Source organism: Onthophagus taurus, chromosome 1 (assembly GCF_036711975.1).
Source record: "Onthophagus taurus isolate NC chromosome 1, IU_Otau_3.0, whole genome shotgun sequence".
In the NCBI taxonomy this organism is placed as follows: domain Eukaryota; kingdom Metazoa; phylum Arthropoda; class Insecta; order Coleoptera; family Scarabaeidae; genus Onthophagus; species Onthophagus taurus.
The window spans coordinates 10,532,941-10,546,993 of NC_091966.1; the positions used below are offsets into that span (position 1 = coordinate 10,532,941).

Sequence of the window (14,053 nt, forward strand, 5' to 3'; positions counted from 1 at the left end):
TATTAATAACACCCCCTAATCCATACCTCCTATTTATATTTTTATTCGTCCTATTTTTTTAGAACATTCTGAAATATCTCCTAAGAAGTTGATTTCCAGCTGTCTCACAACTTTTTGGTGATCTGCCTAGATCGGCAGTTTGACGTCTGAAATTCTACGGATGTAGTTGTACTAAAATCCCACAATGTCCTGAGCCCGCATTGGTCTTTGATGTCGGAGTATTTAATTCAGGATCTTAATGGTCTTAGTTTTGTTTGTGTCCTCGTGTATTTCAATACTGTAAGTTATTACTGGTTAGCTGCAGATCTTGTATATTTGTACTTTACTATTGTTCGTTTTTTTCAACCCAACCCAAACAGTATCTTGTAAGCAGCCTGAACTTGCAGACACTTTGTCTCGAGCATGCTTGATGCGTGCAAATCCAAGTAAGAAAATTCCATGACTTGTTCGATGGGGTGGTAGGTATTAACTATCTAGCTTACATCTTGTTGGCTTTATTGCTACCACAATGCAGGTTTTGAAGTTGGTGATTATCACAGCGTCGTTGTCAAGGTAGCATATTATGCAGATAGCCTTTTCGCCCATTTTTTTAGGTTCAAGGATATCAATTCTTCGATTATTTTATCCATCAAAAAATTATAATAATCACCTTGTCAGATGCCACTTGGTGTTTCACCGGCCCTATAGTCGTGTTGTTAGATTTTAATTTGTGTATAATTGTTTATGATGACTGCTGGTTCACCTTTTAGTGCCAGCAGTTTCAGTACGTCTCCCAATCGCACTCTGTCACATGCATTGGACAAATCGACAAAGCATATCCTTATTAATGCGCTCTTTATTTGATTTACCACTGGTTTCTCGTTTCCAATTGGATATCTCACCTACCATGTGTTAACCAAACCTCAAACTTACGCTCGTTGCTAAATCTTACTTATTTACTCCAAAATAACCAAATGTTTATGATCTTTTAAGGATTACAATTCCACCATCTACTTTAAAATTTTTAACCCAGTATAATCCAAAATGGATTTTGCTTACTTAAACTTCCACACACTGCCAAGTTATATCCAACTTTGTAAAATAGTGCGGTTTCGTTGCCCCACCATATATTATACCCTTATAATACCATGGGGTTGGTTTGGGTAGGGTTCATCATATGTCACAAAAACATCTAGTATTACAAAGGTTAAAAGTAAACTTCCATTTAGAATGTTTGGCTTTAAGCTTTATAAACAGCTTCTTTTATAATTGTTCAGATAAGTTCTATTCATGTGAGACTATTTTGATCGTCACAAATACACCCTTTCTATTCGATCAAACACATTAATAGTATTTATAATCGATTGGTAGTTTATATAATGACAGAAAAAAGAAGACCAAAAAAAACCTTCCATTTTATAGACATCCAACGTCAGGCGATATTTCAAATCGGTAATAAGCACGGAAAACGGTACGGTACACCGCTAACGATCGTCCCCTTTTCCCGATAATTCGGACTTGTTGCATTGTCAAGGGAATATTCAGCTGTTGCGAGCACCTGGTAGCTCAACAGCTGACCGCAGACCGAGAGGGGAGACTCCGACGACGACGTGCAATGCGCATCTGTATTCGCCGGACACAATATTAAAATATAGAGCAAAGATAAAAGAACCGGGTCGCGACAGATTGCTTTCGACCCTCTTCCTTTTTCGTTCAACTATTATATTTTTTCTATCTCTTTCTCTTTCGATTTTTCGCTCGTTTTCATCCCCTTTTTGTTTCTTTCAGTCCCGTGTCTAACCGAAAGCCGTCCCACATTATTTTATTTTGTAACTTACCGGTAAATAAGTGAGCAGTTGGTTGCTCGTTTAATATTCACAGGGGTTTTGTGCCCTAGTTACCCCATTAGTCATAGAGTTTAGCTTAAAATACGATAAAGATTTTCTGGTCTGGTATAATTAAATAAGCCAAGCATTATCGTTTTGTTAGTGAAACTTTTTTGGTTAATATTAGTTACAAAATACTGTTCGCAAAATCGTTATACGTATAAAGTGGGAGAGGCATTAATCTTTATTATAACACCCCTGGCTTACACATCATCACAGAAATGTTCGCTCGGGCTACCCAAATTAACGACTAAATCAGCGCAACGTTTAATTAACAGTATATTCGCGTTTACAGGACGGATATACTAGGCGGGCAACATTGCGTGTTTATAAAACATAAAGTTTTTAAAACCGCAAATGACCGCAGAGATAAGGGCAGTAATTAAGCCGCTAAACGGTATTATCTTCCCGGGACGTCCGCCTGGTCTGTTTCATAAAATATTTTAATAAATTCCCCGTCGGGTTCTTCGTACTTTTTGGGTCAATAAAATTGATGCCTTCATTCTGAAAATTAGCCTAATTATCCTCAATGTTTAAGAATAGTGCCTCTATTATTAGAGGAAAATTTATGGATTGTTCTAATTGGAATCCATAAAACAAACAGTGGTATATCAATAAAACCCAACGTTATAGCGTATTAACATTTGAGCTTCATTTTATTTTCCACGTCAACTATTACTAAATTCATTTTATTGAAGAAGGGGAGCTTTAGTTTTATTTACGTTAAATTCCGGGGTCGGGGATTTGAGAAGACGGTTTTCCGTCGAGGGTGGAAGTCGGTCCTTCGTCTGGGTTATTTTTTTTGTGTTCCGTTGGCGGTAATTAACCATAGCGGACGCGTTTACGACGCGCCACAGTCTACTGATCGACGTTTAATTAAGGGTCTGGCAGAGTGCGCGCTCGCTCGCGTCAGTTATTAACACTTAATCCGTCGTAAAACTTGTTGCGAGCAATTGGAAATTAATTAATCAACGGGGATTTGCGGGACCGTAATTGATTTCGCTAGTTTATGACCGCGAAAAGGTCCATGGTCAAGTCAGAAAACAGGTCAACGTAATTTCAGTTTAATAGAATCACTTAACGCGCCATGTTAAATATCAAAGGATCATTTTAATTTATAATTAAAATATTTTCGAAAATGTTAAAACTTTTGTTTTTTGATATTTTTAAAGTTCTTGGTATATAAACTAAAATACTGATATTTATAGAAACATTTTTTAAAAAAGCTCCAAAGAGAAAAATCTTGAATTAATATGCAATGGGTACATTTAATTGATAGAATGAATTGGTATTTATGATTTATATGAATAATATAGTGGTGTTATTGTATAGCAAAAGAGCACTCGGTCACACCCAATTATTTAATTCACCATCTGGCACACAACACACGCCGCATTTGTCGATGGTAGTGCAGCTGTCACTCGTTGGCTGGGTTCCGTATTGTTCTGAAAACCGTGTATACGCATTTTTTACAATTTTAATCAGCCGGCCAAATTACTCCCACACTACGAACAAGATACACACTAACCATGTACTCTTTCTACTCGGCTCTTCGTTCCTCTTCAGCGACCGTTACCTACCTGTAGTAGCCATTATTACCCTTTTAATTTTCGCCCCGGTCGGGTTTAATCAACGTCAACGTAATTAAAAATAACGCTCCTGCCACGACGCGTCGCCACTCTACGCCGAAAAGGAACAAATAGACAAAAACTGAAATAGAGAACAGAAAAAATTGTGGAAACTAAGCTTCATTCCCTTTTTGCAGGTAAAGAGCAGGTTGAATTTATACCATTTATGTCAAATGACTGTTTTAGAAAATAAAAATAACATTAAACATAAAATGGACTTAATTTAGCGGCATTTATAAAATATTATTGTCAAAAGTTTCCTTAATAAAACCTTATAATATATTTAAAAACAAGTTGAATATGGAATATGGCTATTTTTACTTAATTCGCGAATTAAAAGTACAGCATTGTAGTAAAATCACCAAATTATTTGTGTTTGTGGTGAAATATAGTAATCGAAAAAATAATTTTATGGATATAGTTTTCAATATAGTAACTAAAGGTAAAGTGATCTTTTTGCGGAATTAACTTTTGGAAGAAATTTTCATATGATTATGAAATGACTATTTATAACAAAGAATTCTTTAAGAGTTCTCTACATAATTGACAGCATTTTATTGCAGAATTCACACATTTTTAGTGAGTGATGTGTTGAATACATCAATATGAGAAACTAAACAGTAGTGTACCGATCAATATATGCACGTGCTTGGTGCTATGGTAAGAGTTTTTTTTTGGCTTCATTGCAGTGTTAAACGAATGTCTTACTCCTACCACTACTTTGATCCCCCACAGGTATATATTTAAGATCTTATGATGTTCATTTGAGTGGGGAAACGTACTATGACCAATAGATTTGAATACTGTCCCCTCTTTGTAAACATTTGGGTTTTGCTGTGAATCCACTCCTTAACTACTAGTCAGTCAGCTGTCAACTTGGACGAAGTCAAAGCACTTTTTAGTAAGCCAGCACCATATGCAATCGGTGTATAGAATGCATAGAATGAGTGGTTTTGTTTTGTGGTATATTCCCCTTAAAGGTATACCGACGGTATTCCTATGTGCTATTGGTACTGTTCTACGGGGTGGAAGCGTGGACACTTAAGGCGATTGATTTGAGAAGACTGGAGGCATTTGAGACATGGATATACCGACGAATGTTAAAGATTTCATGGGTAGAGAACGTGTGATCACCAATGCGGAGGTGATGAGATGCATGCAGAAGGATAGAGAGATAAGTAGTAATGATGATCAAACAGAGGAATATTTTGTATAGTAACAAGTATGAAGGCTTTCACGGTCGGTGTTAATTGAACTAAAATTAGAACTGCAATCAGAAACTGTTTCGAAGTCTTAAGTTTCTGAAGAAGGTTGCAACATGCCCTTCGAAACGTCAAACCTTTTCTTAAAAGACGCACGGCAAAGCCCGAAACTTTCTAGTGTTAGTTCTAATTTTAGTTCGACTTACTATACCTTGGGAGTTTCCTTAAGAGATAATTCTAATGTCTTTTCAATCTGAATCTAATCTAAGCTAACTGGAGTAGTTTATACTCAACTTTTTAGCATTCTTGGATGACATTACACTAACAACATTTAGGAAATCTTCGATAGGTGATGGAATATTAAATTTTAAGAAGCAATATAATTTAAAACCCTTCCAAATCTTCCAACTTAGTTATCATGTATATACACATGATAAATACACATAGACAATGTTTTAATAATAGCGGTAATTGAAAAATATTGCTATAGCTTAGTATTTAGAAGATTTTCATTTTTAGCTGCTCTAAAACATAATATGGTGCATATAATCTGTTATGGACTACAAATGATTCTAACTTTGCTACCTAATAACACGGTAAAATGGTCTCGGGCGGAATTATATGTATTACATCTAGAAAGTCTACGGTTGAACGATTCCATAACTTGTACCAATAACTATAGATCAGTATAGAGCATTGAAATCACAAATTTGCTATTTTAAAAGAATTCAAAATCCAAAACATTAAGAATCCGCTTACAATATTCCGGAACTCAGCAATCCTTTTCTCCAAAGTAAGTTTGTTTAAATATAGTTGTTTTTGAATCAGATGTACACTATGACAGAAGATATGAACGACTTTAATCGTGACTTGTTCTGAAATACAGAATATACTTCTCTCAACAGTGAGCAATTGATTGAGCTTCTTCATTTGATGCAGTAGCTGTTTGCACAGATTAGATTCTACGAAAGTTGCATTCGACTAGTGTTTTCAGTGCTGTCTTCATATCTGGTGACATTGTGCCGTTTTTTCATGAAGTTATCTATCTGATTTATTGCTTTAGATATGCGCTATAGTGCTGCTGCTAGATAGTGTGATTAAAATACGAAATCAGATTCTAGAAAAGAAACGATCTGGAAATTTTACAATCTTCGAGATCGAGTTGTTATTGTATCATCTGTCAGGTTGCCTGTGGTTCTTTATCCGTAAGTTTAGGTTGTTGTTGACCTTCCATAGGTTTTTCCAATTAGCTTCCAAATTCGATTGATTTGTTGCGTCATAACAATTACTAAGTCTAAACTTAGATATTTACTGTTGGATGTCATTAGGAATGCGAAAGTTTTATTAGAATTTGTAAATGCCCAAAACTGCCGACTTACCACTGACGATTTGGGCATTTCCTTTCAAAATTCACTGCAATTGGTCGCTTAGAGGTGCATAAAGTTTTGCCGTCTTCGGTATATCTTGTTTGGAGATGAATGTTGCAGTAAACCCTAGAAGTTTTATTGTTATATTTTGGTTTATTGGTAAAGTACTTAGAATCGATTAGATCGTCACTGGATATATAAGTGCTAAAATATGTGTTGTAGCGTTTAATAGGATTCCGTTCTTCGTCAAGCATGCTAATATTTTTTTGTTCAAAAATCTTTTTGAGATAGAAGCGCCGCTTGTATCATCGATATATACGTTAATAGACGAAAAGTTGTACAAAACCGAAAAGTGTCGCTATCGCAGTTGAAAATATTTTTTCTTATGGCGATGATCTCTCCCAAGGTAACGTAGATGTCAGTTATGAATGAATAACATTTGTGTATCTATTGATTACTGATTACTGGTTTTGGTGCTCCGACGTAAGATATTTTATGTGTTTTACTTAACTTAGATTTTTTGCTACTTTCTTCGTTAGGTTTCTTCGAGTAAGTCCCATTATAGTTCTTCGCACAGTTTACCCTCATGTTTGGTTTGTTGCTATAGATGTGTGCTGACATTAACAAATTCACAAGGTTAATGATTCCAAATTGTCGTTGAGGGACTTAATAAAGTTTTTAGGGTAAGACTTTTAATTTTTTATTTATATAAAATGACACTATTTGAAGAATATCACAGGTATTTATTACGTCTGCATAGTTTGTGCAAACAGCTCTATCTACTATAAAACGTTGCAACACTGTGTACAAAGAGAAAGGATAATCTGACAAAGCATTTATAAATGAAAAAATGTATGAATGTACATTTTTTCATTGCATTGCGATTCATTCAAATTTGTTGCCTATAAATACACATTACGTATGGTACGTCAGTTTTTAATAATTTTCGTACAGGAAATTAAATTTCCCGAGTTTCAGGAAATAATAATTCTAACGATTCGTTTCGAAACAGTGCTCCTATTTTATTTGTTGGCGGGTAGTGTTTAAATGTTTTTTATGTTGAACTGTCGAAACCAGCGACGCAACGCTCAACTAACGGAAATAATAAAGGAAAAATATTTTGCGTTCAATATTGACGGCGGCGGTGCGAGTCGTGAGCCGATTACGCAACTTGTTACTCGATTGTTCGCGTTACCGGACGAATTGAAAAAAGCAATTACTGGGCCGCAATTGACGCGCGTTAAAGTTTAATTAAATCGCCGTGCTAAATTTTTAACAGGAAATGAGATTGGAATCGTGCGCATTTGCATAAACCCCGTTTCGCGATTGATTTTATCGAATGTTTCTATTCTAAGTGGCTTTTATTAAATTTTATTAAGTCGTCAAAATCACCCTTAATGCTATCATATATGTTTGTCGCCTCATGGTAAACTTTATATTTAACTAACTTTACGTTTGAGTTATTTTCCAGAACCATTTTTCATCTGTATAATAAAGTGTTCGTGAGATAAAAGGGCATATTCTGGGTAGGAGATTTATTTACTCGGATATCTACGTCCACGAGGAAAATGTAAGTTCTCGCAAATCATACGAAGCGCTCACATAAATTAAAAGCAAACGGTCTAATGCGCTGGCTAACGGGGTTAGAGACGAAACGGTCGCCAAGTTTTCCCCTTTTCACGCATAAATTTTACAAACGCGACTACATCAGCCGTTTTCGGACGTGCGAATACGTATTGCGGCGTCGTTGTGAACCCTGCGACGCTTCTCCGACGCCCAAAATTTACCGTCTACCGTGTAAATCACCGACGACGTCGTCGTAAACGGAGGGAGTACAGATGAGAATTTGTTAGATGGTGTAAGTGTGCTACACTGCCAAAATCGATTTTAATTCAAAGCCACACAAATAATTTATTGATGCTTTCTAGGAGGTAACCTAGTTATGCAAAGTAAACCTTAAAATGTCTTTTAAAATCAGTATAAAAATACTCAAATCAACACTAAACTATCTTCTCCTATAAACCTGTGTATATTTTTCTTATTTGATTAAAATAAACATCCCTCAATTGCAACATTACACCACACAAACTCTGTAGAAATTCAATTTTTTCTTGAAACTTTTATCTAAAGCTTTATGATTTTTTTTGTATATTTTAGTGATGATATGTAGTTTTAATGATCGATTAGATACTGTAATTTATCTTTGCCATCCCCTCACCAATATTCATCATATGATTGCATTGGAAAAACACTGCAAATTGCTTTTTGAGTTGAAGACAAATTAGCTATTACCGGCTACCAAATGTAATATATCAATATGAGGTAAATGATTAATGGGGAACGGTGTTTGCGCTCTGGCGTAATCAATAAGCTATTACTTGGTAACGTTTTTTTCTGACGACCCATCCCAGTTTCCCCGTAACCTCCACTATTACCTTCCAAAGGTTTTTTTTTTCAATGCACGTCGGATATGGGCCATATCTAGGCGCTATATCGGCCCCCTTTAGCCTTCTCCACCTCTTCTATCCAACCCCTAACTCGCTTTCCCCAAAACTGCCCCAGCTACGGTAAAATACATTAATAGCTCGGTGGAAGTAGAGAGGATATCATGGCTGATGTATCCGCTCTACCTTGATGTAGGAGTTGGGCCTTGCCGGGAGTGGAAGTAATCACCAGATACATCACGTCATTTAGCTAATGGCTTCCTGAATGTTAATCCGACCGACTACGGATCGCTAATGCCGTCTTTATCTAAATGATAAACCGGGCAGCGATGAACCTGCTCGAACCGGTCCGTCCGGATTTCTGTCGTCCCCGGAACGGGTTAAACGGGACGCGCAACTTATGACCTATGTCACCGGATTTACTGCTCACTTTAAACGACGGTAATTGAATTTGTCGTTTGGCGGTTAAGGGCTTAAGGCGATATGTTACCCTCATGGGAGTGGAGAAGATTACTACAGACATTTAACGTCGTTTATAGACACAAACATTTAACAAATTACAAAACATTTTATCCACAATTGTTACAATATAGTTGTTATTTCTACCGTAACAATAAAAAATCGACAGATATAAGTAAAATTAAGATCTCGTCCTTTACTTAATATCGGAAATCATAAAATAAGATGTCAACAATTTTCAAAATTAGAAAACAATGAGAAGTTAAAGGTCATAACCTATAAGCTGAACTTTTCAGATAATAAATTGATTGTTTTTATCATATCGTACATATTCGACGGATAACAAATATAATAATAGATTTGCAATGCATTTTTTAAAATATTAAATTTTAATTCATCGTTAAATTATTTCCAACTTCAATTTTAGTTTTAAGTAACTTTGCTCTTGAACAATCAACTATTAATGGATTCCGAAGTACTTTAAAATACGAACGGGTGAAAATGATTTAATTCTAAGTCGGAATCAGCGTTCAAGTGCACGAACGTGGTACCGAAATCAAGAATTCCACAGGCTTCTCCTCTAGAAACCCGATCCCAAACAGTTTATCTCCAGGAAAAAGAACCTAATACCATTGATGGAGTTCGAGTACCTCCTAGTGCAATAATGCCTCTTCCGTTCCTGCACAGACAATACTCTCATCCGCTTTCCTATTCTCCTGGAAGGCGAAGGGGGACCTTCGAAGGGGGCCCGGCGGGCGGAGTCTCTCGGCGCCTTGCCGGATGTAAATCCTGCTGCCTACACGTGAAGTTGGCGGAGATCGTGCCACTTGTCTCTCTCTTGTCTCTCTGCAAGGCTTGCAGCTCTCAATGGCCACTTGTGGCTACCCCTTTACACTTCTATCTTTGCGTGACCTCTCTTCCGCCATCCTGAGACAGCTCGAGGGCGACAAAACTGTAATGTCACGTCGTACTCTCCATAGACTATTGTGTGATTCCTTTACAATATACAATTCAACTTTAACTTTAATAGGTAGTAGGTTTTAAAATAATTGCTAGTTGTAAAGTATGTTGAAATATAACGAAATTTCTTTTCGGAGACACGTGTTGATATTAAAGTTATTGTCCTTTTTGTACTCGCGATTTCATATAAGAATTCCTTCGGGAGACAAGGGATGAGCGGAATCTGCCGTATCCCGTTACCTCTTGGTACTTTCGCCGCATGGGGAATATTCACAGAAAAGTAGATTACAAAAGTTTGAACGGCGACAAGAGGCGGTTTCCTTTAGTTCCCCTGCAGCGACACGCGTGTGACAGATTGCACACGTTCTAGCAGCCTTCCCCAGCGAAATATGACCCCTATCAGGATGTGTCATACGATATCGCCATTAGCGAGGATCCGACTACAGCCACTCGAACCATTGCTTCACCATATCCTTCCGCAAATAAGCACGTGTTCGCTTAAATGTAAGTATGATCTTAATCAAACACGTCTCAAAACAAAATTTCAAAACAGAAGTTCTTTCTTCGTAATTAGTAGGAGGTTTTAAGATTTATTTAAGATTAAGTAGTTGGATTTATCTAATTAGAAATTAGGACGTGTGATATCTTAGGATTTACTAAAGTGTAAGATCAGATATGTTATGCATTTTTGGTTTAAAAAACGTGAAATGGATTTAATTATGGATTTGTATGGAAATTATGAAATAGTTTAATGTACTTAAAAGTATAAATTGGGGTTCAGTTCGATGATCGATGCGCGGAAATACACTTCCAAGGTATTTTCTGAGATAGCGCAATCGGATAATTAAATTTTCTTGGTTATTAAATAGAACAAAAATATACAGTGAATTCTGAAATTCAAGGTGAGTGAAGGTTGCTATTTATAAGACGCTTTGTTGGATGTTATTGGATTAAGTTTGATTATATGTATCGGTTACAACATTATCGGCTCGTGATCTTCTGCATCCAACTACTCAATTACATCTGCTAATGTACGCAGGTGCTGACACCAAGCACTGAATATTTTTTATATTGAAACTTGAATTACTCTATTTTAATCTAATAATACACCGTTTTTAATAATAGTTCTGTTTATTTCATAGGTATTACAAAAATATTTTCAAAAGATACATTTTTAATAGAAACATCCATAACAACTTGAATATTCCGAATAACTAGAATAATATTGAGAGCTATAGCAACTAGAACAATCTTGCTGAATATATCCACAGGAATATCCTGAACAAACTCTTCTATTCCAATGCGACCTTCTTACGCAACCATAAGAAGACTGGCATGAATGGACGTTGTAATAGTAAGGTTGATGATAACAATTGTGTTCACATCTTGATTGATGACAAATACCATACCAACACGGTATCACACAACAAATTCTCGATGGAGTAGTGGGTGGAGTTGCAGTAGTAGTATTTGACGTAGTGGTTGAAGTTGAAGTAATTGTACTTGAAGGTATACTCGTTGTCGTATTGTCTCTAGGCGGAAATGTTACTTTCATAGAAAAATTTTGTTTGTTTACAACGTAGACGTTGTTAACATTTGATGCGAACACTCTTACAGGATTTGAAATATTATTATAGTTATAGACTTGATTACTCAAAGTGATGGCAGCGTTTAAGTTACTTTTTGATGAATGTGATGAGTTGTGAATTGAGGGAGGTGATGTTATGGTAGTTGGTGGTGATTCTGTTGAAGATGTTGTCGTATTATCACATATTGTTTTGCAACAGTCCACCGTGTAACATTTTCTGGTACAACAACCTGAATATGAACTACTACAACAGCAGCATTCTGCGTTGATGGAAATTGTAAAATAGAATATTAAAATAAGTATTGAAAATAGTTTCTAAAACAAAGTAAAAGGAAATTATAAAATGTAGCACTTATAAAAATTGTATAACAACTTACCATTTTATAGAACGACAGTGTCTGTAAATTAACACACTCAAAATAGAATATTTAGTGCGCCTATTGAAGTATTTATAATATTTATCGTAATAAATGTAAAAATCGTAATCGTAGATTGCGAATTATTTATTGATTTTTAACCTTTTCAACCTTGATCGTTCTTGTATGATAATGGACTTCCTGATATTGTAATTTTGCTGTTTGATTACACAATAACGATTATAATTGATTTTAATAAAATTATTTTGAAATCTGAATTTTTATTACAGAAAACAAATTAGCATTCAAGAATGATTCTTAACCAAATCTTTAATTTACATTACTTAGATAATTCCTTCTTCATCAAAACCAACATAGACACCATTCACGTTTACTGCTGCGTTATTTCAAATTTCCCCATTACGTTCCCGCCACAATAACGCCGGGTAACTCTATTAGTACAAATGCCCGGATTCTAGACGCTTACGGCAGTCGTTTCCCATTGTTTCTCACCATTCGTGAACCTCTCCAAGGAGGAAACCCTCCTAGTAATAAGCACGTTCTCTGTGCGACCATTCGTCTTTGGAACTATACCACCAAACGCAACATCGAAGTAGAAGCAGCACGTGTTCAACTCGAATGCACTTCCTGTATTGGGAAACCTCAGTAATATCGTTAAAATAGATAGGTGGGTATCAATTATGTTCGGTCGTTACGACGGAAGTCGGGGATAATACTTCTGGTGCTTTGTGTCGATCGAAATAACATATGCAACAGTACGCAGTAGGGTTTAACGATGGGAAACAAAATATCGGTATCATACTACCCCCTATTCGGGGATAGTAATTAAATACTGCGTGCATTCGACTTTTTGTTCCGTTTCTGTTTGTGAAATATAGGTTTCCTATCGCATTTGGTGTAATTATTCCAATAATAATAGATTAAAATTTAATATAACGATGTTGGCATCAAAGTATAATTTCTTTTTAATAACTTTATATGGTACATAAGTAGGACTTTTACACCTAACTGTTGTATTGTAGTCATCCACCTATCCGAGCTAAGTTACAGAGAAAGGTTTTGTTGTAAATTTTCATCTCGAGCTATTTTTTGAATTCAATATTAGGATAAAATATATCAAAAGTGTTAATATTAACAATAATCTGCCACTATATTAAGATCTGGTGTAACAAATGTAATATTCGCTGTGGATTGAACATAATTATCAAATTTGACAAAGCATCAGTCAAAATTATTAACCGTTTGTTGCAAAACTGCAATACCAGTTGTTAAAACTAACTTTAATATATTACTTATACTGGGTTTCTAAAATTCCCTTTATAAAGTTCTAGAACTTGTAGAAGGTACTGGGCAGATAATATTTTGAATAGGAACACCTAAACTGTTTTTGTCCTTTTCAAAGGATGCTTCTGATCCACTACAAGTGCGATTCGATGTAGCGACCACCAACTTTATTGCATGCACTTATTGCAACTTTATTTTGTTATCTTTTAATTTATTGCTTGGATTGTACTTATGAATAATGTTCTGATAAACTCGCTCCATCACACCTGGTGTATCCGCAATCTGTCCTACAACGACCACAACTCGTGCCACCAGATCTTCTTCTATATCTACAGGAGTCACATAAACTAAACTCAACAACACGTCCAATACTTGTTGTAGGAAGATCAAGTTGATGTCACCCATTAGCCTGGATCGGAAAATGTACGGTCCAATCACATAACTATCTAGAATACCGCCCACACATTTATAACAAATCTGTGTTGGACCCTGAACACGCGGAGCATGAATTTTCGTCTGCCCCGACATGGCAGATAAAATCACATTCATCTGTGAAGAAAATGTGCAGAACTCAACGCGTGGTACAAAATCGGCTGGCAGTAGTGAAAGTATACTTTAGAGGTGATATGAATGTAGTTATTGTTCATGCAGCACGTTGTGGATAACGATCTTGATAAAGGTGACGAGCAACTCTTTCATTACCTAGAGCTTTGTCACACACAAGGATCATGTGGTGTATTCTGCAAACATGTTCTCAACGTTTAGTTCAACAAATATTTTAAGAATTTCTTGTACTTATCTTTAGGACTTTAAGGTTCTATCATTGTAAATTCTCATAACTTAAATTATTCTAAATTGTCAATTATTAGAACTATAAGA

At 35.8% G+C, this 14,053-nt stretch overlaps 1 long non-coding RNA gene across 1 annotated transcript; it reads right to left on the bottom strand.

The window, feature by feature from the left end:
- Nucleotides 1-11,347: 11,347 nt before the first annotated feature.
- On the bottom strand, nucleotides 11,348-12,415 carry LOC111420543 (uncharacterized). Its single transcript, XR_002707093.2, has 3 exons — nucleotides 12,209-12,415; nucleotides 11,891-12,142; nucleotides 11,348-11,828 (listed from the first exon to the last, which is right to left on the bottom strand). It is a non-coding gene; the product is annotated as an uncharacterized lncRNA (long non-coding RNA).
- Between the last annotated feature and the right edge of the window lie 1,638 nt (nucleotides 12,416-14,053).